The sequence below is a fragment of the Heptranchias perlo genome, chromosome 20, assembly GCF_035084215.1.
Source record: "Heptranchias perlo isolate sHepPer1 chromosome 20, sHepPer1.hap1, whole genome shotgun sequence".
NCBI lineage: Eukaryota > Metazoa > Chordata > Chondrichthyes > Hexanchiformes > Hexanchidae > Heptranchias > Heptranchias perlo.
In genome coordinates, this window is record NC_090344.1 from 14,653,732 (window position 1) to 14,681,625 (window position 27,894).

At 44.0% G+C, this 27,894-nt stretch overlaps 5 non-coding genes across 5 annotated transcripts; 4 read left to right on the forward strand and 1 right to left on the reverse strand.

Annotated features, from left to right (window-relative positions):
* Window positions 1-9,505: 9,505 nt before the first annotated feature.
* Window positions 9,506-9,578, forward strand: trnav-cac (transfer RNA valine (anticodon CAC)). The gene has a single exon. It is a non-coding gene; the product is annotated as a tRNA-Val (tRNA).
* Window positions 9,579-14,837: 5,259 nt separating this feature from the next.
* Window positions 14,838-14,911, forward strand: trnat-ugu (transfer RNA threonine (anticodon UGU)). The gene has a single exon. It is a non-coding gene; the product is annotated as a tRNA-Thr (tRNA).
* Window positions 14,912-18,283: 3,372 nt separating this feature from the next.
* trnas-gcu (transfer RNA serine (anticodon GCU)) lies at window positions 18,284-18,365 on the forward strand. The gene has a single exon. It is a non-coding gene; the product is annotated as a tRNA-Ser (tRNA).
* Window positions 18,366-23,291: 4,926 nt separating this feature from the next.
* Window positions 23,292-23,380, reverse strand: trnap-cgg (transfer RNA proline (anticodon CGG)). Its single transcript is given in 2 exon segments — window positions 23,292-23,327; window positions 23,345-23,380. It is a non-coding gene; the product is annotated as a tRNA-Pro (tRNA).
* A 4,424-nt stretch (window positions 23,381-27,804) lies between these two features.
* Window positions 27,805-27,878, forward strand: trnat-agu (transfer RNA threonine (anticodon AGU)). The gene has a single exon. It is a non-coding gene; the product is annotated as a tRNA-Thr (tRNA).
* The last annotated feature ends 16 nt before the right edge of the window (window positions 27,879-27,894 follow it).

Here is a 27,894-nt window from a genome sequence, read left to right on the forward strand (position 1 = left end):
TTTCCCTTCAACAAATCCGTGCTGCTTTCCTTAATTAACCCACACTTGTCCAAGTGACGATTAACTTTGTCTCGGATCATCGTTTCGAAAAGTTTCCCCTTCACCGAGGTTAAACTGACTGGCCTGTAGTTCCTCGGCTTATCCATACACGCCTTTTTGAACAAGGGTGTAATATTTGCAATTCTCCAGTCCTCTGGCACCACCCCCGTATCTAAGGATGATTGGAAGATTATGGCCAGTAACTCCACAATTTCCACCCCTAATTCCCTCAGCAAACTAGGATGCATCCCATCCGGACCAGGTGACTGATCTACTTTAAATACGCTGGCCTTTCTAATACCTCTTCTTTATCAATTTATAGCCCGCCTCGTATCTCAACTACTTCGTTTACTGTAACTTGGCAGCATCTTCTTCCTTGGTAAAGACAAATGCAACCCAGTCATTTAGTACCACAGCCATGCCCTTTGCCTCCATGCATAGGTCTCCTTTTTAACCCCTAATCGGTCCCACCCCTCCTCTTCCTACCCGTTTACTGTTCATGTGCCAAAATAAGAATTTTGGATTCCCTTTTATGTTAGCCACCAGTCTGTACTCATACTCTCTCCATGCCCCTTTTTTTCCCTTTTCACTTCCCCTCTGACCTCTCCACATTCAGCCCGGTTCTCACTTGTATTATCAACCTGACATCTGTCCTACGCCTCTTTTTTCTGTTTCACCTTACTCTCTATATCATTCGTCATCCAGGGAGCTCTGGCTTTATTTACCCTACTTGTCCCCCTCTTGGGAATGTACCTAGGCTGTACCAGAACCATCACTTCTTTAAAGGCCGCCCATTGTTCAATTACAGTTTTCCCTGTCAATCTTTGATTCCGATTTACCCTGGCCAGATGCGTTCTCAACCCACTGAAATTGGCCCTCCTGCAATTAACTAATTTTACTCTAGATTGTTCCTTGTCCTTTTCCAAAACGATTCTAAACCTTGTGATACTATGATCGCTGTTCCCTAAATGTTCCCCCACTGACATTTGCTTCACTTAGCCCCCCTCATTCCCCAGAACCGGATTTGGGTCCATTCTCGCATTTATTTACACCGAAATTTTACATCCGCCACTGAAGGATTGGGGGTGGAATAGAAACGAATCAAGTTTGGGAAAAATTTCGATCGTATTCCTTTAGCTTTTATTTCTCTGTTCCCCTCTGTCTTTTTTCTCCTAGCTTTTTCTCCCCCGGTGCCAGGTGACCATTTGATTTGATGCATTTGTCGTAAACTGATGCCTTTTCCAGATCTCGGGGCGGTCAGGCCCGCTCTGTCTGTCTGTTACTGCTTCTGACCATTAATGGAAACAGGCCGCGAGTTAAACGTTTATCTGCAAACCAGAGGAAGACAAGTAAAAATAAAGATCTGTTTCTCCGCCACAGGGCAAAGATGCAATCGATGTTAACCAGAAAAATTCCCCTTGACTCTGAGTGTGGATTTGCTTGTAAATGTTGGATTTTAAAGTTGCAAAAAACCGAAAAAAATACATTGAGCTTCTGATGGCCCGTACGGGGATCAAACCCGCGATTAGGACTAACCAAGTGAGCTAACGACCCTTTCTAATACTCCGTTATTGATCTGAATTATGTTTTGAACCTGCACGCTCGTTGGCAGTGGTTTATGTACATGGACCCCTAAATCTGTCTACTCCACAATTCCTAGCTTCTCGCCATTTAAAATATACTCTGATGTATCTTCCTTCGGACCAAAGTGGATGACCTCGCACTTTCCCACATTGAACTCTATTTGCCGCAGTTTTGCCCTCTCAGTTAATCTAAGAACGTCACTTTTCAACTTCCTGCTTCCATCATCATTAATTATTGCGTCACATGAAGGCTGTGTGTTCAAGTCACGCCGGGTAATAGTTGTTTTTAGAGCTGATCGGATTCTGGATGTTCCAGAATGAATGTTTTATTTACCCCATTCTAAATATACAGAACCTTGCTCTAAAGTCTGTCTCCCGAGTTCCCCAGTTTCAGGGAGGTGTCTCATTCTGCGCTCGACTTTTACATCGAGTCTGCAGCACCGAAACAGGCCATTCGGCCCAACTTGTCAATGCTGGCATTTATGCACCACACGAGCCTCCTCTCACCCTTCCACATCTAACCCGATCAGCATATCCTTCTATTCCTTTCTCCTTCGTGTGCTTAACTAGTTTCCCTTTAAATGTATCTATGCTATTTGCCTCAACAACTCTTTGTGCTGGCGTGTTCCACATTTCAACCACACCCTGGGTAAAGAAATTGATCCTGAATTCCCTCTTGGATTTATTAGTGACTATCTTATACTTATGACCACTAGTTTTGGACACCCCCACAAGGCAAGTGGAAAGATTTTCTCTTTGTCTACCCTATCAAACCCTTTCATTATCTTCATTACTTCTATCAGGTCACACCTCGGCCTTCTCTTTTCTAGAGAAAAGAGCCTTAGAGTGTTCAGCCTTTCCTGATAAGTATATCCTCTCAGTACTGGTATCATCCTTGTGAATCTTATTGCACCTTCCCCAATGTCCCTATATCCTTCTTATAATATGGAAACCAGAACTGTGCCCAGTACTCGAAATGTTATCTAACCTAGGTTCTCTACAAGTTTAATATAACGTCTCTGCTTTTCAATTCCATCCCTCTAGAAATGAACCCCAGTGCTTAGTTTGCTTTCTCATAGCCTTATTAACCTGTGTCGTGACTTTTAATGATTTGTGTCCTTGTGCCCCTCGATCCCTTTGCTCCTCTCCTCCATTTAGACTCTTATTATCCAGCAGTATGTGGCCTACTTATTCTTCCCACCAAAATACACCCCCTCACACTTAACTATATTGAAATTAATCTGCCATTTATACGCCCATACTGCAAGTTTCCTATGTCTTCCTGTATTGTTCGCATTTTCCTTTGTATTAACTGCAGCTCCCAATTAGATGTCGTCCGCAAATTTTGAAATTGTACTTCCGATTTCCGTGTCCAAATCATTAATGTAAATTTTGAACAACAATGGCACCAGCACCGATAAACTGTGAACAACAGTGATCGCATCACCGATAAATTGTGAACAGCAGTGGTCCTAGTACCGATAAATTGTGAACAACAGTGGTCCCAGGGCTTTTGTCCTTGAACTGCAGTTGAAACTTTTGAATAAAATGAAAAGAATTCCCCAAATCGCCCCACGTGAATCTCAAACGCTTTGGGAAGAAGTTCAGTGCAAACAATCAGAACTTTAAAGGCACCTCAGTGACCTACACTTGCTTTGAATGAGTTTTGTTCGCCATTACATTCGATCGTGAAATTGCTCTCGGCTTTCACCTCACTGAAGCAGAGAATGGCCGCTTTGTATCTGTCAGCGTGTAAGTGACGAGGTTGGGCTAAGCACGGTTCTTATCCAATTTTTGAAATATCACAAAGCGCCGGGGAAAAGAAACTTAGAGTTGAACTGTCCCTGTAAATGTTGAGCTGAAAGGAATATCGCTCCAAGCGGATCTGGACAAAGCGCAGTGCAGTCTCACAGGAGTTCCAAATCCACCGTCCAGTCACTCGGCAATCGCATTAACTGAACTTTACTCGGGCACATTTTTCTTCACATTTTAACCACTGGTTTAAAAGAGAAAACTGCGGTACGCTTCACTGCAACTGCAAGAGACAACTTTGTGGACAGCGTGTAGTGTCACAGACCGGCTCGTTCGACCTGCTCATTTATTCTCATCTCATTTTCAGCAAACCTGAACATGACTGAAGTAAAGGATGACGAATCACAGCTCGAAAAATCAATGTTGTCCATCACTGGGGGACCGAGTCTTTCAACATGGAGGCATTTATGGGCAAGGGGAGTTTGAAGTTCAGAAATAAGACAGCACAGATTTTCACTCGTGCAAGCTGCACACCCTTTATTTTGGGAAAGTAAACTGATGTTAAGACAGCAGTTATATTTATCGCTGCAAGCTGAAGCTTTAGCTCCGAAAATTAATGGTTCAGTGCGCAATGCATCGTGTCTCTGCAGCGCAATTGATTCCTGTTAATTAATAATGGTTGGTGGTTCAATTCCACTCACAGAGGGTAACTGTTACCTTAACATTCATTGTCTCGCATTGCCGGGTTTCTAAAGTGCTGCTACCAGCTGAGCACGGCTGATATTACAACATTAAGCCTGCGGTCGGAGAGCAGGCACACGAACAATAAATAAAAAAACCGAGATTGGCTTAAAGGTAATCAGAATTCTTCTTGACAGACCAGGTCCGAAGAGAAGACTCGCTGTTTGCCGGAGGGCTGTCTCGCTGTGACGTGGATATTTCTGCAGTGAGCGAGATGCAAACTGTTTCCCATTTTTCCGCAATGAATGTCACTCCCCTTACTTTGGAAAAGTAAAATGGAATTCACATTCCGACAGGTTTCAGTTGATTTTTGAGGGGTCATTGAAGGATCCTGCAGCGCTGCCTCCGTTAACAACAGCGGTTCTAAGCCGCATTTCAGATGCAGCAACAATCCCATCAGTTTTTTGCTGTTCCCCAGCTCCGGAGTGAGTGAGGCCGTGACAGCAGCACCATTCAGGCCGCCTGTCCGGCCCTGCTCTCTCCAATCACCCGCTGCCAATGGAAAGTAGCGAATGCAGTCTCAGACCGAGCATTATTGCCCCTCCCTGGGAAACTGGATACCACGGCCCGACCAAACGTCCCCATACACCAAGCACAGGCAGAGGAAACTCCGGGGAGTTGATATACTGATCTCTCGGCCTTCTAGCAGGATTAAGCGGGAACCAGAGGGAGTGAAACTGTCTTTGGGCCTCACTGAGAAAATCGGGGTCAATAAACTCGAGATTCTGGAGTCACGATGAGCCAGCGGTTGAGGGCGCTGTATTCAGATCGCAGTTTCGCCTGGTGGTGTGGTTTTGAATCCTCAATCTTCACATTCAGTCCTTTGCTTGTACGAAATTCTTTCTTGTGCCTTAGGCTGGAGGCGATTTTTCTGCCCAGTTGATTTGCTGCTTCCAGAAAACCAACCCGACATCCGTCCACGGCAGGTTTGTTTTTATTTGTTGTAAGAATGTGTAGCGTTGGGGGTCAGCAGAACACGGCCCGTGGAATCAATCCATTGTGGCATTGATCAGTTGTTCCAATACCTTAGCCACGAGCCTCATCTGGCGAAATGGAAATCCAGATGTGGCTAATTGCAATTGCGATTACTAAATTAAAATGAGTCATGGACACGGTCTTTAGACCTCTGATCTCCATACTCATATTCGCATGCGGACTTTAAACGTTTTGTGTGTTGTTGACAAAATGGTGAAAAGCAGAGTGCGAATGTTTTTGATCGTTGTGAGTCCTTTACTTCCTCGGTTACTGAATGGTGGGAGATGTTTGTTATGAAATATACACATGTGAAGTACATCTCACTGTATATTGTGTGTGTGCAAGATGTTTTCTGCTAAAATTCGTTCATGTGACTTAAACAATGCCACCATAGCCATACCTGCGGCTAGTCAGCAATTTCTCTTGGACAACACTGACATAGAGCATGGCCGAGTGCACTGAGTCCGGACATTGATGCTTCAGGACTGTCAGGGTGGGATTCGATTTTCGTCTCCAACAAACTTTCCACAGCAACGGAAAGATTGGCGGCTGCTGTTGCATAAACATCACAGTCAAACAAACACACACTCTTTGTATCTACTCACTTGAGGTTGTACAAGAGTGGGGGGCACTAGTTAATGTACTTTAACTGAGGCGGCACTAGTTGGGGTTGTATGATAGAGTGGAGCAGATTTTTCCATTCTGGATTACGAAAGTGGGGAATTTAACAAAGACTGCACCAGATACCTTGCATCACAAGCACGGAACATTTTTAACCAAGTCCGAAAATACCGCCTTTAAATGAGAACGGGTGACAATTCAACACAGGGAAAACACAACAAACACATTAAAGTTCAGACTGTCACTTGGTAACCAAGGTGGACAGCCAACAAAGTGGAACATTGTTCATGGATGTCCTGTTCATAAAAGGCCAATCCGGCAAATTACCACCCCATCAGTCTGCACTCAATCATCAGCAAAGTGATGGAAGGTGTCGTCGACAGTGCTATCAAGCGGCACTTACTCACCAATAACCTGCTCACCGATGCTCCGTTTGGGTTTCGCCAGGACCACTCGGCTCCAGACCTCAAAACAGCCTTGGTCCAAACCTGGACAAAAGAGCTAAATTCCGGAGGTGAAGTGAGAGTAACTGCCCTTGATATCAAGGCAGACTTTGACCGATGTGTCTTCAAGCACCAAGGAAATTTGAAGTCAACGGGAATCAGGGGGAAAACTCTCCAGTGGCTGGAATCTTACCTGGCACCAAGGGAGATGGTAGTGGTTGTTGGAGGCAAATCATCTCCGCCCCAGGACATCACTGCAGGAGTTCCTCAGGGCGGTGTCCGACGCCCAACCATCTTCAGCTGCTTTATCAATAGCCTTTCCTCCATCATAAGGTCAGAAATGGGGATGTTCGCTGATGATTGCACAGTGTTCAGTTCCATTCGCCATCCCTCAAATAATGAAGCAGTCCGTGCCCGCGTGCAGCAAAACCTGGATAACATTCAGCCTTGGGCTGATGAGTGGCAAGTAACATTCAAGTGCCAGGCAATGACCAACTCTAACAAGAGAGAGTCTAACCAACTCCCCTTGACATTCAACGGCCTTACCATCACCGAATTCCCCACAATCAACAGCCTGGGCGTCACCATTGACCAGAAACTTAACTGGACCAGCTACATAAATACTGTGGCTACAAGAGCAGGTCAGAGGATGGGTATTGTGCGGCGAGTGACTCATCTCCTGACTCCCCAAAGTTTTTCTGCTATCGACAATGTACAAGTCAGGAGTGTGATGGAATACCCTTCACTTGCCTGGATGTGTGCAGCTGCAGCTTCAATCCAGAAGCTCGACACCATGCAGGACAAAGCAGCCCGCTTGATTGGCACCCAATCCACCACCCTAAACATTCACCCCCTTCAGCACCAGCGCACCGTGGCTGCAGTGTGTGCCACCTCCAGGATGCACTGCCGCAATTCGCCAAGGCTTCTTCGAAAGCACCACCCAAACCTGCGACAACTATCACCTGGAAAGTCAAGGGCATATGGCACATAGGAACAACACCACCTGCATGTTCCCCTCCAAGTCACACACCATCCTGTCTTGGAAATATATCGCCGTACCTTCATCGTCGCTGGGTCAAAATCCTGGAAATCCCTTCCTAACAGCACTGTGGGAGAACCTTCACCGCACGGACTTCAGCGGTTCAAGGACGTGGCTCACCACCACATTCTCAAGCACAATTAGGGATGGCCAATAAATGCTGGCCTTGCCAGCGACGCTCACATCCCATAGAAATCTTAGAAAGTTTACAGCACGGAAGGAGGCTATTTGGCTCCATGCAATCGTAATCCAGCTAGTCCCACTCTCCCGCCCTTTCCCTGTAGCCCTGTAATGTTTTTCCTTTCAAGCACTTATCCAGTTGCCTTTGAATCTGCCTTCACCACCCCATCGGGCAGTGCATTCCAGATCCTAACCATTCGCTGTTTAAAAAGGTTTTTCCCCATGTCACCTTTAGCTCTTTTGCCAATCACCTGAAATCTATGTCCTCTGGTTCTCGACCCTTCTGCCATTGGGAACAGTTTCTCTCTATCTACTCTGTCTAGACTCATGATGATTTTTAACACATCTATCAAATCTCCCCGCAACCTTGCCTGTTCCAACGAGAACAACCCCAGCTTCTGCAGTCTGTCCAAGTAACTAAATTCCCTCATCCCTGCAGTCATTCTAGTAAATCTCTCCTGCACCCTCTGTAAGGCCTTCACATCTTTCCTGAACTGCGGTGCACAGAACCGGACACAATAGTCCAGTTGTGGCCGAAACATTGTTTTATAAAGGTTCATCATGACTTCCTTACTTTTTTATTCGATGCCTCTATTTATGAAGTCCAGGATCCCGTATACCTATTCAACCGCTTTCTCAACCTGCTCTGAAGCCTTCAACGATTTGTGCACATAAACCACCAGATCTCTCTGGGCCTGTACCCATTTTGGAGTTGTGCCCTTTAGTTTATATTGCCTCTCCTGGTTCTTCCTACCGAAATGTATCATTTCGCATTTTTTTGCGTTAAATTTCATCTGCCACGTGTCCGCCCATGCCACCCGCCAATGTATAACCTCTTGAAGTCTATCACCATCCTTCACACTGTTTACTACCCTTCCAAGTTTTGTGTCATCTGCAAATTTTGAAATTGTGCCCTGCACACCCAAGTCCAAGTCATTAATATAAATCAAGAAAAGCAGTGGTCCCAGCGTTGACCCCTGGGGAACACCATTGTACACCTCCCTCCAGTCCAAAAAACAACCAATCACCACTACTCTCTGCTTCCTGTCCCTTAGCTAATTCTGCATCCATGTTTCTACTGCCCCCTTTAATCCATGGACCTCAATCTTACTGATAAGCCTACCGTGCTGCAATTTATCAAACACCTTTTGAAAGTCCATATGCACCACATCAACTGCGTTGCCTTCATCTACCCTCTCTGTTAACTCAACAAAAAACTCTATCATGTTAGTTAAACACGATTTGCCTTTAACAAACCCATGCCGGCTTTCCCGAATCAATCCACAATCGTCCAAGTGTCTGTTAATTCTGTCCCGGATTATCGTTTCTAAAAGTTCCCCCACCATTGAGGTTTAACTGACTGGCATATAGATGCTGGCTTTATTCTTACAACCTTTTTTGAACAAGAATGTAACGTTTGCAATTCTCCAGTCCTCTAGCACCACCCCCGTATCTGTGGATGTTTGTAAGATTATGGTCAGTACCTCCTGCTATTTCCACCCTTACTTCCCTCAGCAGCCTACGATGCATCCCATCCGGACCGGGTGACTTATCCACTTTAAGTACAGCTAGCCTTCCGAGTACCTCTTCTTTATCAATGTTTAGCCCATTCAGTATCTCAACTGTATTTAACTTTACTGAAACTCTGGCAGCATCTTCTTCCTTGGTGAAGACGTATACAAAGTATCTATATCGGATCTCGGCCATCTCCTCTGCCTCCATGAATAGCTCTCCTTTATGGTCCTTTTTCAGAGTACGGCTCCTACTGCCCGTTTAATGTTTACATGCCAGTTTATGTTGGCCGCCAGTTTATTCTCACACTCTCTCTTTGCCCCTCATTTCCTTTTTCACTTCCCTTCTGAACTTTCTATATTCAGCCTGGTGAATGAATGAATGAAAAACATGTTGGGTTTCCGTCAGTCTGAAACAGAAAGTTATTGGTTGATATAATGGCGATTTGAACAACTATTCGTCTTTTTATTGAGTTTGATGAGTTTTGCAAAATTGATACAACAAACTATTTTGTAAAATTTAATTCCCTGAAGGGGAACCGGCCCCGTCTGCCAGCACTGAGAACATTTGTAGAAGGCCACTATCTTCCGAGCATTTCCTACAAGCATTTGAACAGCAGAGTTTCCGTAGTGTAGTGGTTATCACGTTCGCCTCACACGCGAAAGGTCCCCGGTTCGAAACCGGGCGGAAACATTTTCAAAACGGAATCCACTAAAAATCAATAAATATGAAAAAACACAAGAATTCACTCTGTGGTGAAATATGAATAAAATACAGATCCGGTATATTTTCCTTTCTCTGTCCAGTTCTACACACACTCAAACATTACACGGATACCGAAAATGTCTCTCCCTCACTCCAGTTTCCTGCCCTGACTGTGCAGAAATCCCCTCTCAAAGCGACTCTTTGCAACTGGTTTTAGTTGATTTGTGAGAGATCATTGAAGGACCCTGAAGAGCTGCCTCGGTTAATAACGACAGTTCGAAACAGCGTTGCAGCCGCGGCAACAAACACATCCGTTTTTCGATGTTCGATATTCCCCAGTTCCCGGATTGAGTGAGGCCACGACAGCAACGACATTCAGGCCGCCTGTCCGGCCCCGCTCCCTCCAATCACAGGTTGCTGGCGGAAGGCCGCAAATGCCGCCTCAGACAGCGCAATACTGCCCATCCCTGGGAAACAATTTCCCACCGAAGCTTTGACAACACATCGCAGGCATCATCTGTCCCACAGTGTTCTTACTTCGCTGCAAACACAGAACTCGCCAGCTGTTTCAACGTTCATTGTCTGAACAAGGATTTGAATTCTGCACACTCAACTCACTGGCCACTTTAACGAAGTCCAGTAGTCTACCGACTGAGCTACCCAGGCTCATCATTAAAAAGCGATCCATTATACAGATTTATGGTAGGACTCTGAATTATCCTTCGTAGACGTCGAACTGAGGTGAAGGTCCCTTTCATAAATTTTTCAGTAACGTGTTGAGGAGAATCCTTGTTCCTGTTGAACATGATGCAAGAAACATGGGCAGTGAACTCGTGAGTTTACAATTCTTCTTGTTTTTGCCAAATGTCTTGTCATTCGTTAGCACCAATTAAAATAACACTTTACCCAGTGGCTCAAAAGCGAAACTTGTCCCACACGGGAGCTGGAAACGGCCTCTCGACATCTGTAAGCTGAATAATTTCACCCGTTACACAGTGACACCAGGCAGCAGATTTCCCTTCCAAATTTTCCCCACACTAAACTTCCACCCGATGAATATCTGCTAAACGAAAAAAAGAATTGTGTGTTTGGTTCTTTAGATTTCAAGATCTCGGACCGGGCCCTTTGGCACATCAACTGCCGCTTATAGCCCCCCTCTCCCACTATAAACAAGCAAACTGGCACCTGCTATTGCAAGATGGTAGGCCAGAGGAACCCAAGGGCCCACATGGGAACACTAAGAAGTAGATGCGTTATGGAACAGACCAGTTGTACCTTGAACTCCGGTCAAAATGTTCGGAGTAAAATGTTCGTCTGTTCTCGGTGAGGCTGAAACTCACAACCTGGGCATTTCTGAAGCTGATAAAAGTGCCGCACGCTGACCGCTTGCGCTTCAAGAGCTTCGTGATCTTTCTCCAATTTCTCCAAGAAGCCTCCAATCAAGATGCGCTTCGATAAATATCCGCAATGACCTTTAAAAGCCCTGGAATCTGAAAAAAAAACCCAGAAGATAAGAACTTTTAATTATATTTTTATTAACTTAGGGACAATTTTTGATGGAACTTTAAGGAGGACTTGGCGAAAGTGTGAGACGAAACTGGGAAACACTCCCTGGGCTGTCGTTGATTGAAGAGATGGGCGTTATTTCATTTGAAAACCGAGGCTCGGAACTTTCTGATGGAGAAGTGTGACAGAAGATTGTGGTGATTGACAGTTGCCGGTGAGATCGAGAGGAGAGGGAGAAAAGTCAATGTCACAGCTGTGACAGCTCAAGTGCTCTGCTTATCCGTAATATTTAAAAAGTAATGTACAATACGGGGCAAACCGATTTGGTATCGGTTATCAAAAATACTAAAAGACACGGGGTCAAACGTGGATTCGTAAAGAGGGAACGGATTTAACCGCCAGAGCGAAATAATTCCACATGAATCTGAAGTGTCTTGCGGAAAAGGGAAGTGCGAACTGTTATGTTCGTGTCATGACTTGAAAGACCCTCTAATTACCGACAGTATCTTTGAACGAGTTGTGTCAGCAAAACCGCGATTGAAGCCGCTTTGCATTTGTCAAACGTGTAGGTGACGATATTGGGGTTAATAAGGGTCGATTTCAATTATTTGAAATATCACTGTACGTCATGACCCAAAAATCGACTGTAAAATCGAGTTTTTCCTGTAAGTCGTGAATTGAAGGGAAAGGCGCACCAATCAGATCAGGGAAACGAAGAGCAGAATACGTGAATGAAACTTGCACGATTGAAAATCTCTGTTTGTCGGAAGACTCAGTCCTCAGTGGTAGAGAGGATTGGTGTTTCGAGCAGTTATTCACCAGCCTCAATTTCAGTAATTTCCCGTTTCCTGACAATGAGATGAGTCGAAATGAGCAGGTCCAACGAGCCGGTCTGTAACACAGGCCAATGTCTCAGTGCAGCTCATGACCCAGTCACTGGGCTCTATTATAGCCGCTCCTGTCAGCAACACACAAAGAGAAATTGTAAATCTGAAACAGAAAGTGATAATGTATAAAACTTTGTATCAACCACCAGGTTTTCCATCTTTTCGGCTTTTAAAACAATCTGTTTCACAGTTTGTCAAACCCGAAACAGCCTCTGGGATTTGCTGATTGGAATTTCAATGGGAATTGGGACCGTCACTAATTATCGGAACAAATATACCCGCTGAGGTTTCGGGGTTGTTCCTGGTTTATTTATATCAGTGAGTGACCGATTTTAAACTCGCTGAGGGTCTGAACATAAGGTAAAAGCCTGGGATAGACAAGAGATTCTTCAATGTATCAAGTTAAATTACACTGATTCCACCAACACTGGACATCACATCCCTTAAACATTGTTACCTGTTACTGTATAAAACTGGTGAGGGTGGAAATGGGAAATAACTGAAAAAACCTTCATTGTATCAAAGTTATTATTATTATTATTAGACAAACAATGTACAGCCTATACCTTCAAAAAGACTCAATGTAAAACCAGTCGCCAGTTCCAGAGCCGCTGTGCCGGTTGTGTGATTTGCATCCGATTCTGACTGACTTAGTATCAGACGCGCTCCCGTCCACAGTAAACGGATGGGGCCGGATCCATAAGAGAAAAATGAGGACCGACCTCCGCATAACCTGTCTTCATAATTTAACCATTTTAGCCCCGGTATCATTCTGGTGAATCTGCGCTGCACTCCCTCCAAGGCCAATATATCCTTCCTGAGATGTGGTGCCCAGAACTGAATGCAATACTTTAAATGGGGTCTCAGCAGAGATTTCTATCTGTAACATACTTCCCCCCTTTGAATACCAGCTTCCTTGAAATAAAGGCCAACATCCCATGAGACATTTAAATTAATTTTTCTCCCATTCCACTGGCTTTGAGCGATTTCTGTACTTGGACCCCTAAATCTCTCTGCTCCTCGACAGTTCCTAGCTTCTCACCATTTAGAAAATACTCTGACCTGTCTTGCTTCAGTCCAAAGTAGATAAACTCACACTTCTCCATATTGAAAGTTTGAACAGACTGGGGCTTTTCTGTACAGAAAAGAGAAGGCTGAGCAGTGACCTGATATAGGACTTTAAGATTATCCAAGGGTTTGATAGGTTGGACGTAGATAAGGTGTTTGCATTTGTGGAGGTGGGGACTCCAAATCATTGAGGCAATGAATATAAGGTAGTCACTATTTAATTCAATATGTCATTCAAGAGGAACACATTCACCCAGAGAGTGGTTAGAATGTTCAATTCGCTCCCACAAGGAGTAGTTTAGGCGAATAGCATGGATTCGTTTACAGCGAAGCTAGAAAAACAAATGGAGGAGAAAGGAATCCAAGGGGTTGCTCATAGGGTTAGATTAAATGGGGATGGCGGAGCCTTGTTTGCAGCATAAACACCGGCATTGTCTAGTTGGGCCGAATTGCCTGTTTCCGTGATGTACATTCTGTGTAATTCTATGTTACTCCATCTGCCACAGTTTTGCCAACTCTCTTAATTTATCAATTTCCCTTGGCAACTTTATGCTTCCATCTACACGACTCGCTGTGACACCTATGTTGTTGTCAGCGACACACTTGGATACACGGCTCTCTATTCCTTTGTCTACGTCATTTATATACCGGGACTCTGTCTCCCACCTTCTAACCAACTCCCTGCCCATTTCATTAGGTTGCCTCAAATTCTACGCACTGTCATTGTCGTTAACAGTCTCTTATATGGTACTTTATCGAATACCTCTGGAAGTCAATATCATTTAACAACCATGGATACTCCATTATCTACCACGTTCGTTCCATCTTCATAAAGTTCAACTAGTTTTGTTAGACTTGACTTATCCTTTACAAATCCATGCTGGCTCTCTCTGATCAATTCATGTTTATCCAAGTGCTCAATCTTTCTTTCCCTAACAACGGATACTGGCAACTTCCCCACAACGGATGTCAGACTAATGGGTCTATAATTTCCAACATCATCTCTGCTACCCATCCCAAATAATGGAGTGACATTGAAATTGTTTCCATCAAAGGAACAATTCCTGAATCAAGAGAGTTTGAACGATCATGACTAAAGCATGTACAAAGTCCTCACCTCGTCCTCTCAGTCCCCTGGGATGGTCACCATCAGGTCCTGGAGATTTGTCTATCTTTAATCTAATTATTTTCTCCATTGTCATTATTTTACTTATACTGAATCCCCTTGATTTATTTATAGTTTTCCTCATATCTTTGATATGTTAGCCTCATTTATTTCTGTGAAGAACGAAGCTAAGTAAGTATTTAGCAACTCTACATTTCATGATTTTCAATTACAATATCACCTCCATCTGTCTTTAAGCGGCCCACATTACTCTAAGCCTCCCTTCTTTCACTTAATATACTGGCAAAAATCTTGACTGTTGTCCTCATTTTCCCTAACAGGTTTTTCTCCTTTTCCCTGTTTGGACCTCTTACGGTTTTTTTTATTTTCAGCACCAAAATAAACAATTTTGCTGTAAAGTTCGTCTCAATAGTTCTTCACTTTCAGACCGAGAATTGTCTAAACCGGGAATTTATTTAATGTAACAAACATAAGTACACGGAATCATCCCTGTATCAACGCACTGATGGACACACAAAGAGAGATGCAGGCAGCATCGGGATGCACAGGTGAACGGACAAGCGAAACAGACAAAGATGAAACGGTCTGAACCCCAAACAGACAGTAATGTATCGCTGATAGATATTAGTGAGAGGAGGTAGGGCTAAGTTATCATGGCTGGGCGCTGTGGCTTAGTTGGTTAAAGCATCTGTCTTGTAAACAGAAGATCCTGGGTTCAACTCCCAGCAGTGCCTTATCCAACTAATGATTTTTACCTGATTTGTGGAATTCAGTGACAAAATGACACTTTGGAATTGGTATTTGTTCAGGTATGAGGAGGAAACGGATATCAGATTGACTCTTCTAAAGCGCCCTTTCATTGTGCAGTCAGACCTCTCATAGAATGTGTCTGTAACGGGTTAACTTGAAGACACGTTCTTGTTTCTGGGCTCGTTGGGGTCAGGGTACAATTCACGATTTGAGGTTCAACCCGGAAGTCGTCCAAATTTGGACCGAGACTTGTGATCTTGACCTGCGCTGAAAATCTTTGCAAAGAGGAAAATGAAGTCCCCAAATCACTCCACCTGAATCTCCAGACCCCGAGGAAATATATCCCAGGCTGTTAACAGAAGCAAGGAAAGAAATAACAGAGGCTCTGACCATAATTTTCCAATCCTCCCTGGTTACAGGTGATATGCCGAAGGATTGGAGGACTGCTAAAGTTGTACTGTTGTACAAAAAGGGAGAATAGGATAGATCAAGTAATTACAGGCCAGTCAGCCAAACCTTCGTCAGGCTGAAGGTATTCTATTAAATCTACTCTGCACTTCCTCCACGGCCAATACACGGAGGAGAGGACTCTTGACTGACAAGCCTCAGCTCTATCAGGAGAGGGAGACTGACCCACGCTCTCTCTTGCTTCTGGGATGTGCCACTTTTGAAAAAAAAGGTGAATTTCTCTATATCTTTAAACGATCTGACTCACTGCACATGATTTAAAGTGTATTGTGGGACGCTGTGAGTGTCTCTGTACCTGTATACTCTCTGACTCACTGCACGGATATTTCATGTGTACTGTAGGACAGTATGTGAGTATCTCTGGCTCTCTGCACGGGTATTGAAAGTGTATTGTAGGATGGTGTGTGTGTCTTCATGCCTTTATACTCTCTGTCTCTCTGCACAGCATTGACAGTGTATTGTAGGATGGTGTGTGTGTCTTCATGCCTTTATACTCTCTGTCTCTCTGCACAGCATTGACAGTGTATTGTAGGATGGTGTGAATGGGATGAGGGTCAGTGGGGCGAAGTGCAGCCGATTGGGAGCAGCGCCCGTTTGCGGGGTGAGAATTGCACGCTTGATTTTCTCGCTCCCTTCTATCTTTCTTTCTCTCTTTCTTTCTTTCACCTCCCTCTCTCCCATTCCTCTTCTTTCTTTCTTTTTCTTTCTGCCCCAGCACATTTGTCTGTATCCTGTTTTTGTTCTCACATGTGTCTCTGTTGGATGATCCGAAATTCAGACCCGCCGCTTCTTCCAGCTTTTCCTTACTTCCACAACCATGGTCTATTTCATTGAGACTTTACTGCGGCCTTGCCCACTCAAACATTCACTTTCACATTCTTACGCCTTTAAGTTTGCTCTCCATCGACTGCTGTTTCTCGGGGGCACATGTCCCGTTCGCATCAATGTTCATTTGTGACTTGAAACCAGTCGATACATTTTTATCTGCCTGTCTGCTCCAGAGACAAGCTCGAAGAAAGCAGGGCTGGCATTCGGAAGTACAGCGCATACTTTTCCGTGAAATTTCCATGGGGTATCTTGTGATACGGGGGATGTTAACTGAAGAACTGGGTTTTGTTTTCATGGACGTTGGCGCTTTTCCCCGAGCAGTTGATGTGCGGGAGAGACGGGCGGCGATACATAGCTGCGAATGACGGCTGAAAGGTGCACTTTTGGCAATTTGGGCGATGCAGTCAGGTCGGAAATGTTCCGCTTGATCTTAATAGGTCTGTGGAAATGTCCGATTGAAAAGGAATGAGGAGAAATGAGAAGAGCGGCAATGGTGAAAAGGTGTCGATTACAGGAGGTTGGCCGTGAGCGAAAGGTCCTTTGAAAGCTCGGCGCGGAGGAGATTTTGTTCGGAAACCACAGACTTTAAGCGCGTGAGGAAAGTGAAGTGTGAGCTGCGTCCTTGGGTCAAATTGGGTGTTTTCAGGAAAACAGCCATTGTGGAATCACAAAAATGAAAATAGAAAATGCTGAGCAGGTCAGGCAGCACCTGTGGCGAAAGAACCAGAGGAAACGTTTCAGCTCCATGACCTGAATCATCAGATCTGAATGGTTCAACATTTGCGTGAGTAATTGCGCTGTCTCAGATGCTGGCTTCCTTCTCTGAATTATGTGGGTTCGAATCTCACTGCTGCTAGAATTTGTGCACCCTTTGATTTTGGCCGCCTCACCAAAAACCCTTCTTTGATAAGAAGTGCTTTTCCGCATTGCTGGTTTACACCTTTTTGCACAATTCAGCAAAGTCTGGATTGCCACCCAACTGTTTCTTGGACGGAGGTGTTGGGAGTGTAAGGGGTGATCTCGGTGAAGTATCAATCAATGTGCACAATGGTGCCCTGGTGAACCGAGTACCTCCTATAGTCAGTATAATATAAAAGATATGCACCATAATTATGAATTTCTTCTTTGCATCACACTAGGATTTATTATCAGGGAATGGACATGAGCAGTTCGATTTACGTCACGCTCCGGTCGCTTCGCATCGCCTCCCACAAATAGAACAGAATCAAAGAAAGGTCACAGCACGAAAAGAGGCCATTCGGCACATCGAGTCCGTGCCGGCTCTCTGCAAGTGCAACCCAGACAGACCCACTCCCCCACCCTATCCCTGTAGCCCTCTATTCTCTTTCGTTTCAAATACTTATCCAGTTCCTTATTGAAGACCATGAGTGAATCTGCCTCCACCACCCCCGATGGCGGTGTATTCCAGATCCTAAACACTCGCTGTGGAGAAAAGTTTTTCCTCATGTCACCTTTGGTTCTTTTGCCAAACACCTTAAATCGATGTTCTCTGGTCCTTGAACCTTCCGCCAATGGGAACAGTTTCTCTCTATCGACATCATTCATGATTTTGAATAACTCTATCAAATCTCCTCGGAACCGTCTCTGTTCCAAGCAGAACAACCCCAGCTTCTCCAATCTATCCATGAAACTTATGCCCCTCATCCCTGGAATCATTACAGTAAATCTCTTCTGTGGGGATTCGGAATTAACATCGCCGAATCCCCCACCATCAACATACTAGTGGTCACCATTAACCAGACATTTAACTGGGCCAGCTGCAGCAACATTTTGGCGACAAGAGCAGGTCAGAGGCTGGATATTCTGCGCCAAGTGACTCACCTTCTAATTCTCTAAAGACGTTCAACCATCGACAAGGCGCAAGTTGAGTGAGTTGGAATACTCATGTGATGGTCATCGACCTGAAACGTTAACACTGTTTCTATGTCTAAAGATTCTGCCTGACCTGCTGAGGATAGACACATTTGCAGTTTTTATTTCAGATTGGCAACATAGCCAGTATTTTCATTTTGAAAGGGGTTTCGCATGTTTTCGTATGCGACGAGGTGGCCGAGAGGTTAAGGCGATGGACTGCTAATTCATTGTGCTTTGAACACGTGGGTTCGAATCCCATCCTCGTCGTTATTATGCTTAAGTTTTGTTTCTCTCATTCATTGCACCCAGAAGGTCTGGTCAATGTCCCATCCTTCTCGAAACGGCAAACGGTGGGTTTTGCATTGTTTGCTGAAATCAGCAACAGTTCCTTCCAGGAAGGTGTTGAGATTGTAAGGTCGCGAAATATCAGATTGTACATTGGTGTCATTGTAAAAAGAGTAAATCTTATGGTCAACGTAAGAGAAACTTACGTCCCATAATTATGATTTATGTCCGGATCATTCCGTGTCGGTGTCTGATTAAAAGGGATGTGCTGTAAGTCCGGAATCATTCTGTGTGCGTTTTACCCGATTTTCTTGATACCTTTTTGCTTCTGAAATGAAATGACGATCCTCTCTCGAGAAAAAGGTTCACCGCCTGCATCGGGCAACTATAAGGAAAAATAACAAAAACTGATGAGACCAAGTTCATTCTGCTGGGCTTCCATCCCAATCTCCGCACTCTATCCCCCATTCAGTCCCACACCCGCCTGGACATTATGAGCTGCGATATTCATTAGGGAATGGAGAAGCAGAATATCACGGTTATAATTTTCTTCGTTGCTCAACACTGAATAGCTTCAATTGCAATGATTCAGAAGGTAATCATCGAATCATAGAATCTTACAGCACAGAAGGAGGCCATTCGGCCGTCATGCCAGTGTCGGCTTTTTCGAAGACCTATCCAAATTAGACCCACACCCCAGATTTTTCCCAATAATCATGCAAATTAATCGTCTTCAATTTTGTCCAATTGCCTTTTGAATGATCCCATGGAAGTGCGTTCCTGATCTTAACAACCCTCTGTGTGAATATAATTCTCCTCAATACCGCTCTAGTTCTTTTCCCAATTATTTTAAATCTGTGATCTCCGGTTACCGACCCAGTTGCCAGAGGAAACAGTTACTCCCTACTTGCTCTTTCAAAACCCCTCATTATTTTGAATACCTCTATTAGGTCTCCCGTTAACCATCTCTGCTGTAAGGAGAACAATCCCAGCTTCTCCAATCTCTCCATATAACTGAAGTCCCTCATCACTGGTATCATCCAGTCAACCTGCTCTGGATCCTCTTCAATGCCTTTTCATCCTAAAGTGTGGTGCCCAGATCTGTACAATATACTTCAGCTGAGGCCGAAGAAATGATTTGTCAGGATTAGTATGATTTCCTTTTTTTTTATATTCAATGCCCCTATTTACAAAGCGAAGTATCCCATACGCTTTCTTAACCGCCTTATCAACTTGCCCTGTTTTCCGAATATGAACCCCCAGGTCCCTCTGCTATTGGAATCCCCCATAAATTTTTCCAATTAGATTATACTGCCGATCCATGGAATCTGTCACGTGACTTCCCATTTCACCAGTCTGTCGATGTCATCCTGAAGTCTGCTATTATCTTGCTCATTACTAACTACGTTGCCAACTTTTATATCATCCGCAAACTTCGAAATTGTATTCCCTATTCCCACATCCAAGTCATTTATATACAACAAGAAAAGCAATAATCCGAATACCGACCCCTGGGGGATTCCACTGCATATTTCTCCCCAGTCAGAAAAACATCCGTTCACCACTAATCTCTGCCTCCTATCCCTCAGCCAATTACGTGCCCACGTTACCACCGGCCCTTTAATCGCACATGTTTCTAGTTATCGAATAAGTCTGTGATGTGTTAATTTCTAAAATGTGTCCTCAAAATAACTGTAATTTTATTGTTAAGCAATGAGAATACAGATATTTAGACCGAGTGATAGATCGGGTTCATTCCCATTACTCGAAGTTGACGGGACCCGAGCAGGGGAAATCCCATCTGGGTTTATATTTTCCGAAAACGGAGACGGAAAATAGCAAAACTCATCCCGTCGAAATCCAACAATTGGACGAAGAACCGACAGCCTTTTCCCATCCCGGGTTTCCAGACCTGGCCGTTGAAGGAAGCCGGATAAGTCCATTAGGGAGCAACACCGAAAGTGAAGAAACGCAGACAGAGATAGAGAGATACATGAAAAGAAAAATAGTATAAATCTCCAATTCTGTGATTGAGCAGAATTTAAGCTGCAGCTTAAAGGAAATTCGTCGCATGTCGTGAAATCTTCGAAGTGGACATAGGGCTGGATTATAACTTTATTTCTGAGAGATGTAAACACTGCCTGGTAACTACAGCTCTTATTTATTTGAGCATTTCACAGTGGCGGTGTGAAGTGATTTCGAACCCCCAGTGAATTTCAAGACCATGCTTGACCCACACGTTTGGTCACCCACAGGTAGCACGCGGCTGTCGAGCAGACTGCGCAGGCTTATCACAGGAACTTTGTCAAACTGCATGTTCTAGACACGTATCCAACGCTACACGTGCAGCCTGCAGCCGTGTGTGCATTGGTGGCTCAGTGTGGAATCCTCGCCTGCCGGCGGGAAACCAGGGATTGGTTCCAGTCCAATTCAGCTTCCTTTACCTTTTTGTATTCTGTACCCATGAGATCGCCTGAATTGGGATAAATTCATGTTCCGGGTTCAATCTGTACAACTTCTTGAAAGATTATCTTCATTTCGTCAACGTGTGTTGCGTGAACAAACCCTCTGCATTCTGTCCTCTGGTGCTCAAACAAGCTCTGCTGGAGATAAGTCAAACCTGCCTTTTACATCGCTGAAAAGATGTGAGAAGCCAATTGGTGATTTTTGACCAAACAGGGGTCATCCGGGATTTGAGCCAGTAAAACTCACTGAGCGGGAATCAGATCCAAAGATCAACTGGCAACAGAGCCGTGCAGCCCCTGTAAAATTTCGCTGCCACGCAGCCGATCCGCCATCCTTTCAGAACACGATGGCCATCCAAACTCGCTTTCTTGTACGATATACGATGTAGAGCAATATCAGGTTCTACACTAATTATTTCATATCAACAATATTAGCCTCTCTTTATCAAATTTGTTTTGAATGTACGACTTGTATTATCAAGTAACACTTTACAGAATGAATTACTCTGAAACGACATTGTCGTCCTACTCGGCATCGTCATAGTTTACACTCCACCATAAGTACACTTTACTCAAATTGCTGCTTTCATTCACTATGAGAGTGAAGAGCCATGAATGTGGAAACATTAGCTACGAATTTATCAGCTAGTTTGCACCTTTCCTTTTCCTGCTGTCTCAGTGTTTTTTTCTTTACCCTTCTGTGCTATTGTTGTAGGGTAGATCAGCAATCGCCGTTCAAGGAAGCCTGAGAAGTCTATCGGGGACAACACGGAGAGACAAGAGACAGAGACATGGAGAGATAGAGAGATGCAGGCAAAAAAAATAAAGAGTACAAATGTCAGGTTTTGCAAACGAGCAGAATTTAAGTTGCAGATTGGGAGAGATTCCTTCTTGGGTCTTGAAATCTTGCAAGAGAAGATTGGACACAAGTTAAAAGCACCGGCCTCGCTGGAGAATCTCTCATTCTGGGAGAGAGATAAATGCGGTCAATTAACTCCAATTAATCTATTTCAGCACTGAAGTGATCTTTAAACAGTAGCTCTGCGAGCAGAATTCAAACCTGGGCAGGAAAACCTCAATTGAATTTTGAGTCCAACGCTTTAAACACTCGGCCACCGCAGCTGTAAACGGCATGTTCATTCAGATCGGATTCCAAATGGACACATGCTGCTGTAACAAACGCGCGCATTGATGGTGCTTGGGGTCGAATTCTTACTTGTTACGCTGGAGACCTTGGTTCGATTCCCGATACAATGCAGGATCATTCTGTCACAATGAGGAACTGAAGAGCAAAAGTATACTATTTCGCCCCTCGAGCCTTATGCGCAATTCAGTGAGATCCTGGTTGATATGTAACCTAACTGCATATTATCGCCTTAGCCCCATATCCCTTAATGCCTTTGGTTAACAAAAATCTATCAATTTCAGGTTTAAAATTAACAATTCAGTTCGCATCAACTGCCGTTTGTGGAAGAGAGTTCCAAACTTCCACCTCCCTTTGCTTACAGAGGTGTTTCCCAACTTCACTCCGGAAAGTCCTGACCATAATATTTAGGCTATGTCCCCTCGTCCGAGACACCCCAACCAGCGGAAATAGTTTTTTTTTTCTATTTACCCCATCAGTTCCCCTTAATATTTTGAAATGTTCGATCAAATCAGCACTTAATCTACTAAATTCGAGGCAAACCCTAGTTTATGTAATCTCTCCGCCTAATTTAAACTTTCGAATCCAGGTAACATTCTGGTAAATCGACGCTGCAATCCTTTCATAGCCAACATATCCTTCCTCAGGTGCGTTGCCCATAACTGAATACAATACTTCAGGTGTGGTCCAACCAGGGCTTTGTATGACTGTATCATAATGCCTATCTCCTTGTATTCTAGTCGTCTAGATATAAAGACCAACATTCCATTAACCTTTTAAATTATTTTTTTAACTGTTCATGACATTTTAATGATGTCTGTTCATGGACCCCTAAATCTTTTGGACCTCCACTGTTTCGAACTTTTCACCATTTAGAAACTACTCTCATCAATCCTTTTAGGTCCAAAGTGGATGACATCACACTTGACGAAATTCATATCGATTTGCCACAATTTTGCCCATTCATTTTTTATATTAATGCCTCTCTGCAATTTTATGCTTTCATCTGCACTGCTTACAATGCTGCCCATCTTGGTGTCATCGGCAAACTTGGATATGTGGCTTTCTGTCCCGTCATCTAATATCCGCCTGAATTGGGAAAAATCCAAATTCAGTTTCAATCTCCTCACCATCTTGAGACATTTTATTTGCTTCATGTGTATTGCGTCGACGAAACGTCGGCATTCAGTCCACTGGAGCTCAAACATCCTCCGGATATAATTCAGTTCCACCAACAGCAACACTGAAAAGATGTGAGAAGACAATTGGTGACTTTTCACTAAAAGGCGAAACACATGCGGGCTCGTCCGGGACTTGAACCCGGGATCGCTCGCATATCACTCAATGAAACGCCCGAAGCGAGAATCATACCCCTAGACCAACGAGCCGCTGTTATTTTAGTTTTGTAGCCAGTGTAAAAGTTGGTTGCGTCTCACAGCCGATCGACCATCCTTTCAGACCACTTCGATCCATTCAATCTCGTTTTCTATTCGGGTGGACAGCAATATCAAGTTGTGCACCAACTATTTCCATTCACCAATATGAGTCTCCCTTCACCAAATTGCTTTCGAGTGCACGACTTGAGTTATCAAGTAAGACGTTTCAGAATTAGTTGCTCTTAAAATACATTGCTTGTGAGGATACTCAGAGTCGTGTCGATTTATGGCACGCTCTGTTCCCTTTGCATTGCATCCGATACATAGAATTGAATCATAGAAAGCTTACAGCACGGAAAGAGGCCATTCGCGCCATCGAGTCCGTGCGAGATCTCTGCAAGAGCAATCCAGCTAGAACCACTCCCCTGCCTTTCCCCGAAGCCCTGCATTTTGTTTCGTTTCAAGTACTTATCCAGCTCCCCTTTGAAGGCCATGATTGAATCTGCCTCCATCACACCCTCGGGCAGTGCATTCCAGATCCGAACCTCTCGCTGTGTAAAAAAGTTTTTCCTCATGTCACCTTTGGTTATTTTGCCAATCACTTTAAATCTATGTCCTCTGGTTCTTGACCCTTCCGCCAATGGGAACAGTTTCTCTCCATCTTCCATGCCTTGATCCTTCATGATTTTGAAGACCTCGATGAAGTCTCGACAAAACCGTCTCTGTTCCATGGAGAACAACCTCAGATTCTCCGGTCTATCCACGTAAGTAAAGTCCCTTATCCCTGGAATTATGATAGTATTTTTTTTCTGCACCCCCTCGAAGGCCTTCACATCTTTCCTGAAGTGCGGTGTCCAGAACCCCACACAAAATTTCAGTTGTGTTCGAACCAGTGTGTTATAAAGTTTCATCCTGACTTCTATACTTTTGTACTTTTGTACTCTATACATCTATTTCTAAAGCCCAGGATCTCGTATGCTTTTTAACCGATTTCTCAACCTGCCCTGCCACATTCAACGATTTGTACACATAAACCCCTCTTTGTTCCTCTACCGCTTTTACATTTGTGCCCTGGAGTTTATTTTGCCTCTCCTCGTTTTTCCGACCGAAATGTATCACTTCGCATTTTTTTGCTTTAAATTTCATCTGCCCCGTCTCCGCCCATGCCACCAGCCTGTCTATATCCTTTGAAGTCTATCACTATCCTTATAACTGTTTACTACCCTTCCAAGTATAGTTTCATCTGCAAATTTTGAAATTGTGCTCTGTGCACTCAAGTCCAAGTCATTAATATATATCAAGAAAAGCAGTGGTCCCAGTACTGATCCCTGGGGAACGCCACTGTACACCTCTCGCCAGTTCGAAAAACAACAGTTCACCAGTAATCTGTTTCCTTCTGTTCGTCAATTCTGCATTTATGTTGTTTCTGCCCCGTTTATTCCATGGGCCGCAATCTTGATGAGAAGCCTACCATGCGGCACTTTAGCAAACACCTTTTGAAAGTCCTTATACACCACATCAACTAAATTGCCCTCATCTATCCTCTCTGTTACCTCATCAAAAAACTCTAACAGGTCAGTTAACCACGATTTGCCTTCAACAAATCCTTGCTGGCTTTCACTAGTCAATCCACCCTCGTCCAAGTGGCTGTTAATTCTGTCCCGGGTTATCGTTTCTAAACGTTTCCCCACCACTGAGGTTAAACTGACTGGCCTATAATTGCTGGGTTTAGCCGTACACCCTTTTTTGGACAAGGGTGTAACCTTTGCAATTTTCCAGTCCTCTGGCACCACCCACATATCTAAGGATGTTGGTAGATTATGGCCAGTACCTCCGCAATTTCCACCCTTACTTCCCTCAGCAACTGAGCATGCATCCCATCCGGACCGGGTGGCTTATCTACTTTAAGTCCAGCCAGCCGTTCAAGTGCTTCTTCCTTATCAATTTTTAGACCATCCAGTATCTCAACGATAACTTCCTTTGCTGAGACTCTGGCAGCAGCTTCTTGGTAAAGATAAATGCAAAGTACTCATTTGGTACCCAGGCCATCCCCTCTGCCTCCATGAGTAGACCTCCTTTATCGTGCCGAATCGGCCTCACCCCTCCTCTGACTACCCGTTTACTGTTTGCATGCCTGTCGAAGTCTTTTGGATTCCCTTTTATGTTGGCCGTCAGTCTATAGTCCTATTTCTCTTTGCCTCTCATTTCCTTTTTCACTTCTCCTCTGAACTCCCTAAATTCGGCCTGGTGAATTAACGCATAAAAAAAGTCAGCATTTCTTTCAGCCGGAAACAGAAAGTTACTGGTTGATCAATGGCGATTTGAACAAGTATCCGTCTTTTTTTACAGAGTTGAATGAGTTTTGCGAAATTAATACAGTGAACTAATACAGTAAAGTTGAATTCCTGATCGGGAACCGCCTCAGACCGCGCATTACTGCCCATCCCTGGGAAACAAGATACTATCGAAACTTTGACAACACATCTCAGGTCCCCCGACAAAGTCACAGCTTGCCAGCTGTTCCGAAATTTGGAGCCTGGACAGGGAGTTAAACGCTGGACCTTCAGCTCACTGCCCACTTTAAAAGTCTGATACTCTACCGACTGAGCTACCCAGGCTCGATACTACATAAGCTCCCATCGTACATATTCATGGGAGATCTCTGAATTATCCCTGCAGTCGTCGAACGAGGGTGAGGTCCGTTTGATAAAATTCTCAGCAACGTGTTGAGGAGAATCCTTGTTTCTGTTGAACAAGATGTAAGAAACATGGACAGTGAACTCGTGAGTTTACAATTCTTCTTGTTTGTGCCAAATGTCGTGTCATTCGTTAGCAGCAATTAAAATAGCACTTTACCCAGCGGCTCAAAAGCTGAACTTGTCCAACACGGGAGTTGGAAAAGGCATCTCGACCTTTCAGCGTATTAACATCTGTAAGCTGAATAATTTCACCCGTGACACAGTGAAACCAGGCAGCATATTTCTCTTCCAAATTTTCCAACACGATGAATATCGGTTTAAAGAAAAGAAGAATTGTGTGTTTCGTTCTTTAGATTTAAAGATCTTGTACCGGCCCCTTTGCCATATGAGCTGCCGCTAAAAGCCCCCTCTCCCCCTGTGAACAAGTAAACTGGCACTTGCTATTGAAAGACGGTAGGCCAGAGGAACCCAAATTCCCACATGGGAAAACGAAGAAGTCGATTGTTGACCTCCATACGTTTGTCCCACAAGAGCGTATTGTAAAAACGACTGGTTGTTAACAAGTTGCGTTATGGAAGATACCATTTCTACCTTGAACTCCGATCAAAATGTTCGGAGTAAAAGGTTTGGTTGTTTTAGAAGACGCTCGAACTCACAACCTGGTCATTTCTGGAGCCCATACTGCTATAAATAAGTAACGCACGCTTAACAATTGTGCAACACGAGAGCAGCGAACAACCGACAGCATCAGCGCTCCTGCCAAACAGCTTTATTTTCGGTATCTCAATTATCATGATGTGGAGATGCCGGTGATGGACTGGGGTTGACAATTGTAAACAATTTTACAACACCAAGTTATAGTGCAACAAATTTATTTTAAATTCCAAATTTAAAATACATTTGTTGGACGATAACTTGCTGTTGTAAAATTGTTCTCAATTATCACTTCGAGATCTTTCTCAAACACAAGCCTCCAATCAAGATGCGCTTCGTTAAATAACAATTCCTAAATCAAGAGAGTTTTGATCGATCATGACTAAAGCATGTACAATTTCCTCACCTGTTCCATTTCATCCCCTGGGGTGGAAACCATCAGCTCCTGGAGATTTGTCTATCTTTCGCCTCCTCATTTTCTCCATTGCCATCATTTTACTTGTACTGAATCCCCTTGATTTATTAACAGTTTTCCTCGTGTCTCTGGTATGTTAGCGTCATCCATTTCTGTGACGACCGATGCAAAGTAAAAATTTAGCTACTCTGCCATTTCCTGATTTTCAATTACAATATCACCTCCATCTGTCTTTAAGCAGCCCACATTACTTTCAGCCTCCCTTCTTTCTCTTAATATACTCGTAAAAACCTTGAGAGTTGTCCTCATTTTAAATCATAAGTTTTTCTCCTTTTCCCTTTTTGCTCCTCTTACGATTTTTTTAGTTTCAGCACCACAATAAACAACACTTCGCTGTAAAGTTCGGCTCAATAGTTCTCCAATGTCAGAGCGAGAATTGTCTGAAGCCCTGATTTATTTAATGTCACAAATACAATCACACAGAATCATCCATGTATCAACGCACTGAAGGATACACAAAGATAAACTCAGCGAGAAATGCAGTCAGTGTCGGGATGCACAGGTGAACGGACAAGCGAAATGGACAGAGACAAAACGGCCTGAACCCCCAACATTGAAGTGTCGCTGATAGATATTAGTCAGGAGGTGGGGGCCCCATATCATCAATTGGCGCTGTGGCTTAGTTGGTTAAAGCATCTGTCTAGTAAACAGGAGATCCTGGGTTCAACTCCCAGCAGTGCCTTGTGCAGCTCGTTACT